We start from the raw sequence: 13,263 nt of genomic DNA on the forward strand, positions 1-13,263 counted from the left end.
GTAATGGTGAATGACAGATGTTCGGACACCCCGCCCCCTGCCCATATACATGTGCCAATGAAAGCGTTCCCATGTGTCCATTGCCTGTGTATCCAGACCCTTGCCGTTGCCCTTGACTGCAAACCGTTGCCTCCTGCCCTGACCTTCTGCTACTTTTGACCTTGCCTTTTGCCTAGTCCTTGTGTACCGCGCCTGACTCTGCAGTCAGTGAGGTTGAGTCGCTATTGGGTGAAACGACCTGTGGGTTACCTGCCACAGCAAGTCCATTCCGCCTTGCGGCGGACTCTGTTGAAAACCAGTAACCCCTTAGATTCCATACACCTGGTATATTTATTTATTTTGAATAACAAACTTTCATTGTTGATAAACAAAAATACAATATATAAAACCTGACAGCGATTTCTGCTAACAGAAGAATAAGGGACATATTGTCGAATATACAAACAAACCAACGGTATATGAGAGACAGGTGGCCAAAGAAAGCAAAACTAATCCTAAATATTTTTTTAGATATATAAATACAAAAAAACCAAGGACAGAGCATGTAGGACCCCTTAATAATGATAATGGGGAGGTTGTCATGGGCGATCAAGAGAAGGCGGAGCTACTGAATGGGTTCTTTAGTTCTGTATACACTATGGAAAAAGGAGCTGACATTGGCCAGGTCAGTGCTGGTAACACATCATGTAATGTACTGAACTGGCTTAATGTAGAGATGGTACAAGGTAATTTTACTAAAGTAAATGTAAGCAAATCTCCAGGGCCGGATAGACTACACCCAAGAGTTCTTAGAGAGGTAAGTTCAGTAATATCTGTACCCTTGTTCATGATATTTAGAGATTCTCTGGTGTCTGGTATTGTGCCAAGGGACTGGCGCAAGGCTAATGTGGAACCAATCTTCAAGAAGGGCTCTAGGTCTTCGCCAGGCAATTATAGACCGGTAAGTCTAACGTGCATTGTGAGTAAATTGTTTGAAGGACTTATAAGGGATTACATACAGGAATACATAGGGGATAATAGTATTATAAGTGATAGCCAGCATGGGTTTACTAAGGATAGAAGTTGTCAAACCAATCTAATTTGCTTTTATAAAGAGGTGAGTAGAAGCCTTGACAGAGGAATGGCTGTGGATATAGTGTTTCTGGATTTTGCCAAAGCGTTTGATACTGTCCCTCACAGACGTCTGAAGGTAAGTTAAGGCCTTTGTGCTTGGAAACTTTAGTTTGTAACTGGATTGAACACTGGCTCATGGATCGTACCCAGAGAGTGGTGGTCAATGATTCGTACTCTCATTGGTCCCCTGTAATTAGTGGTGTACCCCAAGGTTCAGTACTGGGACCGCTGTTGTTTAATTTATTTATCAATGATATAGAGGATTGCATTAACAGCTCTGTTTCTATCTTTGCAGATGACACCAAGCTTTGTAGCACAGTAGAGTCTATAGAGGATGTGCATAAGTTACAAGATGACTTAGATAGTCTAAGTGTCTGGGCATCCACTTGGCAAATGAGGTTCAATGTGGATAAATGTAAAGTTATGCATCTGGGTACTAATAACATGCATGCATCGTATGTCTTAGGGGGGATTAAACTGGCAGAGTCACTGGTAGAGAAGGATCTGGGTGTACTTGTAGATCACAGACTACAGAATAGCATGCAATGTCAAGCTGCTGCTTCCAAAGCCAGCAGTATATTGTCATGTATAAAAAGAGGCATGGACAGGGACATAATACTCCCCCTTTATAAAGCATTTGTACGGCCTCACCTGGAATATGCTGTTCAGTTTTGGTCGCCTGTTCATAAAAGGGACACTGTGAAGTTGGAAAGGGTGCAGAGACGCGCGAATAAACTAATATGGGGCATGGAACATCTTAACTATGAGGAGCGATTAAAGGAGTTACAATTGTTTAGTCTTGAGAAGAGACGTTTAAGGGGGGATATGATAAACGTATATAAGTATATAAATGGCCCATACAAAAAATATGGAGAAAAAACTGTTCCAGGTTAAACCCCCCCAAAGGACGAGGGGGCACTCCCTCCGTCTGGAGAAGAAAAGGTTTAGTCTAAAGGGGTGACACGCCTTCTTTACCGTGAGGACTGTGAATTTATGGAACTGTCTACCTCAGGAACTGGTCACAGCAGTAACAATTAACAGCTTTAAAACAGGGTTAGATACATTCCTGGAACAAAATAACATTAATGCGTATGCAGAATTATAAAACTACATCCCTTCCCCTTATCCCCTTACACCCTTCACTTCAATTCCCTGGTTGGACTTGATGGACGTATGTCTTTTTTCAACCGTACTAACTATGTAACTATATTTACCCAAGCTCTGCATTTTTTTATTTTAGTTTTAATATAAGCATGCCTTAGATAATAAGCAAATCTGCCCAGCTGCCAAGTATTCTATGTTTTACAGATGATTCCTGACCTTCTTCGCTTCTATTCATGCTGCAGGACACAAGTAACACTTACCTAAAAGCTGTGCAGTGGGCGCAGCTTTAGTGGCATCAGTTTAACACATTTCCTTTCAATTGAAACTATATATATTTAACAAAATACCTAACAAGAAGCTGGTATCTGGTAGAAATGAGTCGCCTACCTATGTCTCCATATCTGACTACATGCTACATCTTTATCTACTAAAGCCTTGGCTAAAGCTGAAAGTCAGTTCTGAGTATTATAATTTATATGATGCTCAGTTTTATGACATCCAGAATACACAATACTTACTGATATTCCACATATTTTCAATCCATTCCAATTCATATGAACGGATAAAGTCTAAGCAGAAATGCCAACTCAACTCTTGGCACTAATCTCAAAGGAGATTCCTTGTCAGGTCATAAATAATGGTTTTTCTAATTTATCATCTGGCAAATGATATTGTACTCGACAGATTGACAAATCAGGTGGATATATTATTAACTCTGACAGATCAAACGTAAGACTTGAGGGGTTACTCCACCCCTAGACATCTTATCCCCTATCCAAAGGATACCCCCCACGATCTCCCTGCTGAACTCTGTGTTCGTTTAGAACATCAGGTGCAGCTCTGGAGCGCCGGAGGCTCGTGACATCACGGCCACGCCCCCTCAATGCAAGTCTATGGGAGGGGGCGTGCACCGGATGTTTGGGGTGTAGCAGCCGAGATCTTTAGAATGGGGATAGGATGTCTAGGGGCGGAGTACCCCTTTAAAGGTTGTCAATAAGTGTTTATTGTCAATTTTCTCTTTAAAGTAAGTGTAAAGGGGGAGTGTAAAGTCTGACCTGGCAGTTAGAGTGTCCATACATGTAGCAGTTTATGCTGCACTGACGGAATATGCTTTTACAATGAATTGCGTGATATTTCAGGCTTGCCACTTGTTTCAATGTGCTTCACCTATAAAAGATGCAGATATGAGAACTGTATTGCAATTTGTGTTGGTACTCTGTAAATACATGATGTATAAACCACTGTATGTGCGACCTTGAGTTGCATTTAACCTCTTAAGGACGCAGGGCGTATGGATACGCCCTGCATTCCGAGTCCTTAAGGACGCAGGGCGTATCCATACGCCCGTTTGAATTCCGGTCCCCACCGCTAGCCGGTTGGGGACCGGAGCCGGATGCCTGCTGAAATCGTTCAGCAGGCATCCCGGCATATCGCCCAGGGGGGTCATTATGCCCCCCCCCATGTCGGCGATCGCCGCAGATCACTGGACAATTCAGTCCAGCGATCTGCGGCGATTCCGGGTCAATCGGGTCTCCAGTGACCCGGTGACCCGGAATTATTGGCTGTTCGGGGCCGTCTCTGACGGCCCCGAACAGCCAGAGCCTGCAGGGGTGAGGTGGCACTGGTGCCACCTCACGATTGCCCTGATTCGTCGGCCGGATTACCGGCCGACCAATCAGGGCGCCTGCTGCGGGTGTCACTCCCGCACCCGCTCCGCCCCTCTTCCGGAGGGCGTGAGCGGGTGCGGGAAGACGACCCCGGGTGCTGGGGACCCAGATCCCCGGCGTCCATGTTGGGATCGGGGCCCCAGGAGCGACGGCGGCGGCGAGGGACAGTCCTGCGATGGAGCAGCAGCAGCAGGTGAGTTACAGTCTCCTGCTGTTGCTTAGCAACAGCTCCCAGCATGCAAAAAGGGCATGCTGGGAGCTGTAGTTATGCAACAGCAGGAGGCAGACCACCACAACTCCCAGCATTCCCTTATGGGCATGCTGGGACTTATGGTTTTGCAACAGCTGGAGGCACATTTTTTCTATGGAAAAGTGTACCTTCAGCTGTTGTATAACTACAATTCCCAGCTTGCACAAACAGCTAAAGTGCATGCTGGGAGTTGTAGTGGTGCATCTGCTGGTTGCATAACTACAACTCCCAGCATGCCCATTGGCTGTCGGTGACTGCTGAGAGTTGTAGTTTTGCAACAGCTGAAGGCACACTGGTTATGAAACCCATTCTTTTTTTTACCTAACTCAGTGTTTCACGACCGGTGTGCCTCCAGCTGTTGCAAACTACAACTCCCAGCAGTCACCTAACACCATGCACCGTACATGCTGGGAGTTGTAGTTTTGCAACAGCTGGAGGCACACTGGTTTTGAAACACTGACTAAGGTCACAAACTCAGTGATACATAACCAGTGTGCCTACAGCTGTTGCAAAACTAAAACTCTCAGCTTGTACAGTCTGTCAGCGCATGCTGGGAGTTGTAGTTTTGCAACAGCTGGATGTCCCCCCCCAATGTGAATGTACAGGGTACACTCACATGGGCGGAGGCTTACAGTAAGTATCGGGCTGCAAGTTTGAGCTGCAGCAAATTTTCTGCAACAGCTCAAACTGCCAGCGAGAAACTACTGTGAACCCCCGCCCGTGCGACTGTACCCTAAAAACACTACACTACACTAACACAAAAAATAAAATAAAAAGTTAAAAACACTACATATACACATACCCCTACACAGCCCCCCTCCCCTCCCCAATAAAAATGAAAAACATCTGGTATGCCATGGTTTCCAAAACGGAGCCTACAGCTGTTGCAAAACAACAACTCCCAGTATTGTCGGACAGCCGTTGACTGTCCAGGCATGCTTGGAGTTTTACAACAGCTGGAGGCACCCTGTTTGGGAATCACTGGCATAGAATTCCCCTATGTCCACTCCTATGCAATCCCTAATTTAGGCCTCAAATGCGCATGGCGCTCTCACTTTGGAGCCCTGTCGTATTTCAAGGCAACAGTTAAGGGTCACATATGGGGTATCTCCGTACTCGGGAGAAATTGTGTTACAAATTTTGGGGGGTATTTTCTGCATTTACCCTTTTTAAAAATTTAAAATTTTTGGGAAAAGAAGCATTTTAGGTAAATTTTATTTTATTTTTTTACATATGCAATAGTCGTGAAACGCCTGTGGGGTATTAAGGTTCACTTAACCCCTTGTTACATTCCCCGAGGGCTCTAGTTTCCAAAATGGTATGCCATGTGGGTATTTTTTGCTGTTCTGGCACCATAGGGGCTTCCTAAATGCGGCATGCCCCCAGAGCAAAATTTGCTTTCAAAAAGCCAAATGTGACTCCTTCTCTTCTGAGACCTGTAGTGTGCCAGCAGAGCACTTTTCACCCCCCATATGGGGTGTTTTCTGAATCGGGAGAAATTGGGCTTAAAATTTTGGGGGGTATTTTCTGCTATTACCCTTTTTTAAAATGGAAAACTTTAGGGAAACCAAGAATTTTAGGTAAAAATATATTTTTTTTTTTACATATACCTTGGTGCCTGGCCCAATCCAATGTCCTCTGCTCCTATAAATGTACCCTGCCCTTTCCTGCCCTTGCCGGATCTTTGTGTTGCCTCAGTGCCCAAGAGACAGCGTTTATTGTGTATTCCTTGCCCGTTGCTGAATCCGTTGCTAACGACTACCGCCTCTGAACCCGTGCTGCCTGCCCTGACCTTTTGCTACGTCTGACTACGCCTATGCCTGTCCCTTCTGTGCTTCGCACGTCTCAGCAGTCAGTGAGATTGAGCCGATACCGGGGGACACGACCTGGTAGTTACGGCCGCAGCAAGACCATCCCGCTTTGTGGCGGGCTCTGGTGAATACCAGTAACTACTTAGAACTGATCCTCCGGTACGGTCCACGCCAATCCCTCACTGACACAGAGGATCCACTACCAGTACCGCTTCCTGCTACCAGTCCGGATCCTTACACATGTCCATTCCTTCTGAGGACACCGGAATTTGAATTTCTGGCGTGAAAATCCTGGTATGTGCACAGCGCAGCAGAATCCCATTGAATTCAAATGTAGAATACCACACAGAAATTCTGGCATGTGAACATAGCCTCAGGGTTTCATGTCCTCTTTTGCTGAGATCGGCTGTTTTGTTGACATTGTAAAACATGTCAACTAGGCTGGCAGGGATGATCAGTGTAGAGGTGCTGGATGCAGTATGGAATAAACTGGTAAGTAGAGGTTTGTTTGTTTGTTTTCACACTAAAGCATTTCTGGTGCAGCAGCCTCCCAATCTCTTCAATGGGAATTTTGCTATGCAGTGCACCCTGCAGACAGGGCCGGACTGGGTGTGAAAACCAGCCCTGGAAAAAATGACATACCAGCCCCATAGTGTTGCGTCATTATACCAGTACGTTGTAATTTTCTTGTTCATAAAAGGTAAAATCATTTTAAAGCATATTAGTTTCCCCCACATTAGGTGCAGTATAGTTCCCCCCACATTAGGTGCAGTATAGTTACCCCCACATTAGGTGCAGTATAGTTCCCCCACATTAGGTGCAGTATAGTTCCCCCACATTAGTTGCAGTATAGTTCCCCCACATTAGGTGCAGTATAGTTCCCCCACATTAGGTGCAGTATAGCTCCCCACATTAGGTGCAGTACAGTTCCCCCCACATTAGGTGCAGTACAGTTCCCCCCACATTAGGTGCAGTACAGTTCCCCCCACATTAGGTGCAGTACAGTTCCCCCCACATTAGGTTCTGTACAGTCCCCATATTAGGTGCAGTATAGTTCCCCACATTAGGTGCAGTCACTGAGGACAAGCAGGGCTCTGTACACCGAGGACAAGCAGGGCTCTGTACACCGAGGACAAGCAGGGCTCTGTACACCGAGGACAAGCAGGGCTCTGTACACCGAGGACAAGCAGGGCTCTGTACACCGAGGACAAGCAGGGCTCTGTACACCGAGGACAAGCAGGGCTCTGTACCACTGAAGACAAGCAGGGATCTGTACCCTGAGGACAAGCAGGGCTCTGTACACTGAGGACAGCCCCCCCCCCCAATCCTCAAGTACAAAAACAAAGACACCCCCCCCCCCCCGCCCGCATCTCCCACCTGCCAGCTAGCTGTTGGAAGACTAAACTCCCAGCATGCTCTTACAGTGAGGACATGCTAGGAGTTGTAGTTCTACCAGCTAGCCAGTGGGAGGTAGATGCGGGCAAATGGCAGGGGAGCGGAGCTTCACAAAAAGTTGTACAAAAAGTAGCAGTTTGCGACTTTTTGTACACCTTTTTTTAAAATGCTACAGCACGTTTTGTAAGCCAGGTCTGACCAGGCTTAAATTTGCGACTTTTTTTGAGGGGGTTTGGACTGGGACCAAAAATACACCCTGACATTTAAGAATAAGCAGTCCATTATTTTTTTTTGGGTGGATACTGAATGCTGGGACCTCCACCAATCACCTCGCTTCAAGTTGCTCTCCAGCTGTTGCAAAGCTACAACTCCCATCATGTCTGGAGCCTCAGGTATTATGGGATGCAGTTTTGTAACAGCTGAAGGCCACAGATTGGAGTACAGTGTCCCCATCATCACTGCAGAACTTACAAATTACAGCTCTGATGGGACAGTCAGGAGAATACACAATGATATCACTGACCTGAGCGACGTCTTCTCTGTTGCCGTTCCTTTTCCTCTGGTCCAGATGCCAGGTCTTCTTCCAGCTCCATCTTCTCTGCAGAGTCTGAGGCCCAAACTTCATTGTCTCCTCACTATGTCAGCAGATCCTCATCCTCTGTATGACGACAATAATCTTTATAATACTGCCAGATACTGTGCTCTAAATAAAATACTGCCACACACTGCACCCACTGAATGTAATACTGCCACACACTGTACCCACTGAATATAATACAGCCACACACTGCGCCCAGAATATAATACTGCTATACACTGAGCCCTGAATATAATACTGGCATACACTGCACCCCAAATATAATACTACCATACACTGAGCCCTGAATATAATACTGCTATACACTGCACCCCAAATATAATACTGCCATACACTGCACCCCAAATATAATACTGCCATACACTGAGCCCTGAATATAATACTGGCATACACTACGCCCCAAATAAAATACTACCATACACTGAGCCCTGAATATAATAATGCCATGCACTGTGCCCTGATTATAATAATGCCATGCACTGTGCCCTAAATAAAATACTGCCACACACTGCACCCACTGAATGTAATATTGCCACACACTGTACCCACTGAATATAATACAGCCATACACTGAGCCCTGAATATAATACTGCCATACACTGCACCCCAAATATAATACTGGCATACACTGCGCCCTGAATATAATACTGCCACACACTGAGCCCTGAATATAATACTGCCATACACTGAGCCCTGAATATAATACTGCCATACACTGAGCCCTGAATATAATACTACCATACACTGAGCCCTGAATATAATACTGCCATACACTGAGCCCTGAATATAATACTGCCATACACTGCGCCACAAATATAATATTGCCATACACTGAGCCCTGAATATAATACTGCCATACACTGAGCCCTGAATATAATACTGCCATACACTGAGCCCTGAATATAATACTGCCATACACTGAGCCCTGAATATAATACTGCCATACACTGCGCCCTGAATATAATACTGCCATACACTGCGCCCTGAATATAATACTGCCATACACTGCGCCCTGAATATAATACTGCCATACACTGCGCCCTGAATATAATACTGCCATGCACTACGCCCTGAATATAATACTGCCATGCACTACGCCCTGAATATAATACTGCCATACACTGCGCCCTGAATATAATACTGCCATACACTGCGCCCTGAATATAATACTGCCATACACTGCACAATGAATATAATACTGCCATACACTGCGCCCTGAATATAATACTGCCATACACTGCGCCCTGAATATAATAATGCCATACACTGCGCCCTGAACATAATAATGCCATACACTGCGCCCTGAATATAATACTGCCATACATTGCGCCCTGAATATAATACTGCCATACACTGGACCCTGAATATAATACTGCCATACACTGGACCCTGAATATAATACTGCCATACACTGAGCCCTGAATATAATACTGCCATACACTGCGCCCTGAATATAATACTGCCATACACTGCGCCCTGAATATAATACTGCCATACACTGCGCCCTGAATATAATACTGCCATACACTGCGCCCTGAATATAATACTGCCATGCACTACGCCCTGAATATAATACTGCCATGCACTACGCCCTGAATATAATACTGCCATACACTGCGCCCTGAATATAATACTGCCATACACTGCGCCCTGAATATAATACTGCCATACACTGCACAATGAATATAATACTGCCATACACTGCGCCCTGAATATAATACTACCATACACTGCGCCCTGAATATAATACTGCCATACACTGAGCCCTGAATATAATACTGGCATACACTACGCCCCAAATAAAATACTACCATACACTGAGCCCTGAATATAATAATGCCATGCACTGTGCCCTGATTATAATAATGCCATGCACTGTGCCCTAAATAAAATACTGCCACACACTGCACCCACTGAATGTAATATTGCCACACACTGTACCCACTGAATATAATACAGCCATACACTGAGCCCTGAATATAATACTGCCATACACTGCACCCCAAATATAATACTGGCATACACTGCGCCCTGAATATAATACTGCCACACACTGAGCCCTGAATATAATACTGCCATACACTGAGCCCTGAATATAATACTGCCATACACTGAGCCCTGAATATAATACTACCATACACTGAGCCCTGAATATAATACTGCCATACACTGAGCCCTGAATATAATACTGCCATACACTGCGCCACAAATATAATATTGCCATACACTGAGCCCTGAATATAATACTGCCATACACTGAGCCCTGAATATAATACTGCCATACACTGAGCCCTGAATATAATACTGCCATACACTGAGCCCTGAATATAATACTGCCATACACTGCGCCCTGAATATAATACTGCCATACACTGCGCCCTGAATATAATACTGCCATACACTGCGCCCTGAATATAATACTGCCATACACTGCGCCCTGAATATAATACTGCCATGCACTACGCCCTGAATATAATACTGCCATGCACTACGCCCTGAATATAATACTGCCATACACTGCGCCCTGAATATAATACTGCCATACACTGCGCCCTGAATATAATACTGCCATACACTGCACAATGAATATAATACTGCCATACACTGCGCCCTGAATATAATACTGCCATACACTGCGCCCTGAATATAATAATGCCATACACTGCGCCCTGAACATAATAATGCCATACACTGCGCCCTGAATATAATACTGCCATACATTGCGCCCTGAATATAATACTGCCATACACTGGACCCTGAATATAATACTGCCATACACTGGACCCTGAATATAATACTGCCATACACTGCGCCCTGAATATAATACTGCCATACACTGCACCCTGAATATAATACTGGCATACACTGCGCCCTGAATATAATACTGGCATACACTACGCCCTGAATATAATACTGCCATACACTGCGCCCTGAATATAATACTGCCATACACTGGACCCTGAATATAATACTGCCATACACTGGACCCTGAATATAATACTGCCATACACTGCGCCCTGAATATAATACTGCCATACACTGCACCCTGAATATAATACTGGCATACACTGCGCCCTGAATATAATACTGCCATACACTGCGCCCTGAATATAATACTGCCATACACTGCACAATGAATATAATACTGCCATACACTGCGCCCTGAATATAATACTGCCATACACTGCGCCCTGAATATAATACTGCCATACACTGAGCCCTGAATATAATACTGGCATACACTACGCCCCAAATAAAATACTACCATACACTGAGCCCTGAATATAATAATGCCATGCACTGTGCCCTGATTATAATAATGCCATGCACTGTGCCCTAAATAAAATACTGCCACACACTGCACCCACTGAATGTAATATTGCCACACACTGTACCCACTGAATATAATACAGCCATACACTGAGCCCTGAATATAATACTGCCATACACTGCACCCCAAATATAATACTGGCATACACTGCGCCCTGAATATAATACTGCCACACACTGAGCCCTGAATATAATACTGCCATACACTGAGCCCTGAATATAATACTGCCATACACTGAGCCCTGAATATAATACTACCATACACTGAGCCCTGAATATAATACTGCCATACACTGAGCCCTGAATATAATACTGCCATACACTGCGCCACAAATATAATATTGCCATACACTGAGCCCTGAATATAATACTGCCATACACTGAGCCCTGAATATAATACTGCCATACACTGAGCCCTGAATATAATACTGCCATACACTGAGCCCTGAATATAATACTGCCATACACTGCACCCTGAATATAATACTGCCATACACTGCGCCCTGAATATAATACTGCCATACACTGCGCCCTGAATATAATACTGCCATACACTGCGCCCTGAATATAATACTGCCATGCACTACGCCCTGAATATAATACTGCCATGCACTACGCCCTGAATATAATACTGCCATACACTGCGCCCTGAATATAATACTGCCATACACTGCGCCCTGAATATAATACTGCCATACACTGCACAATGAATATAATACTGCCATACACTGCGCCCTGAATATAATACTGCCATACACTGCGCCCTGAATATAATAATGCCATACACTGCGCCCTGAACATAATAATGCCATACACTGCGCCCTGAATATAATACTGCCATACATTGCGCCCTGAATATAATACTGCCATACACTGGACCCTGAATATAATACTGCCATACACTGGACCCTGAATATAATACTGCCATACACTGCGCCCTGAATATAATACTGCCATACACTGCACCCTGAATATAATACTGGCATACACTGCGCCCTGAATATAATACTGGCATACACTACGCCCTGAATATAATACTGCCATACACTGCGCCCTGAATATAATACTGCCATACACTGGACCCTGAATATAATACTGCCATACACTGGACCCTGAATATAATACTGCCATACACTGCGCCCTGAATATAATACTGCCATACACTGCACCCTGAATATAATACTGGCATACACTGCGCCCTGAATATAATACTGGCATACACTACGCCCTGAATATAATACTGCCATACACTGCGCCCTGAATATAATACTGCCATACACTGCGCCCTAAACATAATACTGCCATTAGTCTTTGGATTAGCCTTTGGATAGGGGATAAGTTATAGATTGCGGGGGTCCAAGCATTGAGACCCCCCCACGATCTCCTGCACGGGGCCCAGTCAGTAAGCCAGAAGCTGAAGTCTGACCCCACAGGAAGCCGTGGTCGGCACGCTCCCTCCATGTATCTCTATGGGGTATACGGAGGGATGTGTCGGCCGGCACTTCGTGCTGGGTAGGCATATCTCTTTTCCAGCTGACTGCCAAGGCCCGTACTGGAGATCGCGGGGGTCTCAGCGCTTGGACCCCCCCCCCACAATCTATAACTTATGCCATATTCTTCTGACCCCGCATCTATCAATCATGCATATACACCTCCCCCTTATCCTTGGTTTCCTCAGCCTCACAGCCTTTACGGCGGCGTGAAGACGCAGGGGGGAATGACGCCACATGTGACGTCGCACATGACTCCCCTGCGCTCCCTGGGCTGAACAGGGTGGCAGACAGAGCGGGCAGCAAATTTTCAGCCCCTCTCCCCCCCACCAGACTGCGGACCTGGCCCCCCCCTGGCGCTTGGTCCGCCTAGTTACAGAGCCGGGCCTGCAGGCGGCCTATGCGGCCGCCTGGGCAGGCCGCTGGTCCTATTTTCATGTAGGGGCCCGGAGCCCCTACGTTAATCCGGCCCCAGGCCCAGCGGCTGACACTCATTTCAACCCAC

This window comes from Hyla sarda, chromosome 3, assembly GCF_029499605.1.
Source record: "Hyla sarda isolate aHylSar1 chromosome 3, aHylSar1.hap1, whole genome shotgun sequence".
Taxonomy (NCBI): Eukaryota; Metazoa; Chordata; class Amphibia; order Anura; family Hylidae; genus Hyla; species Hyla sarda.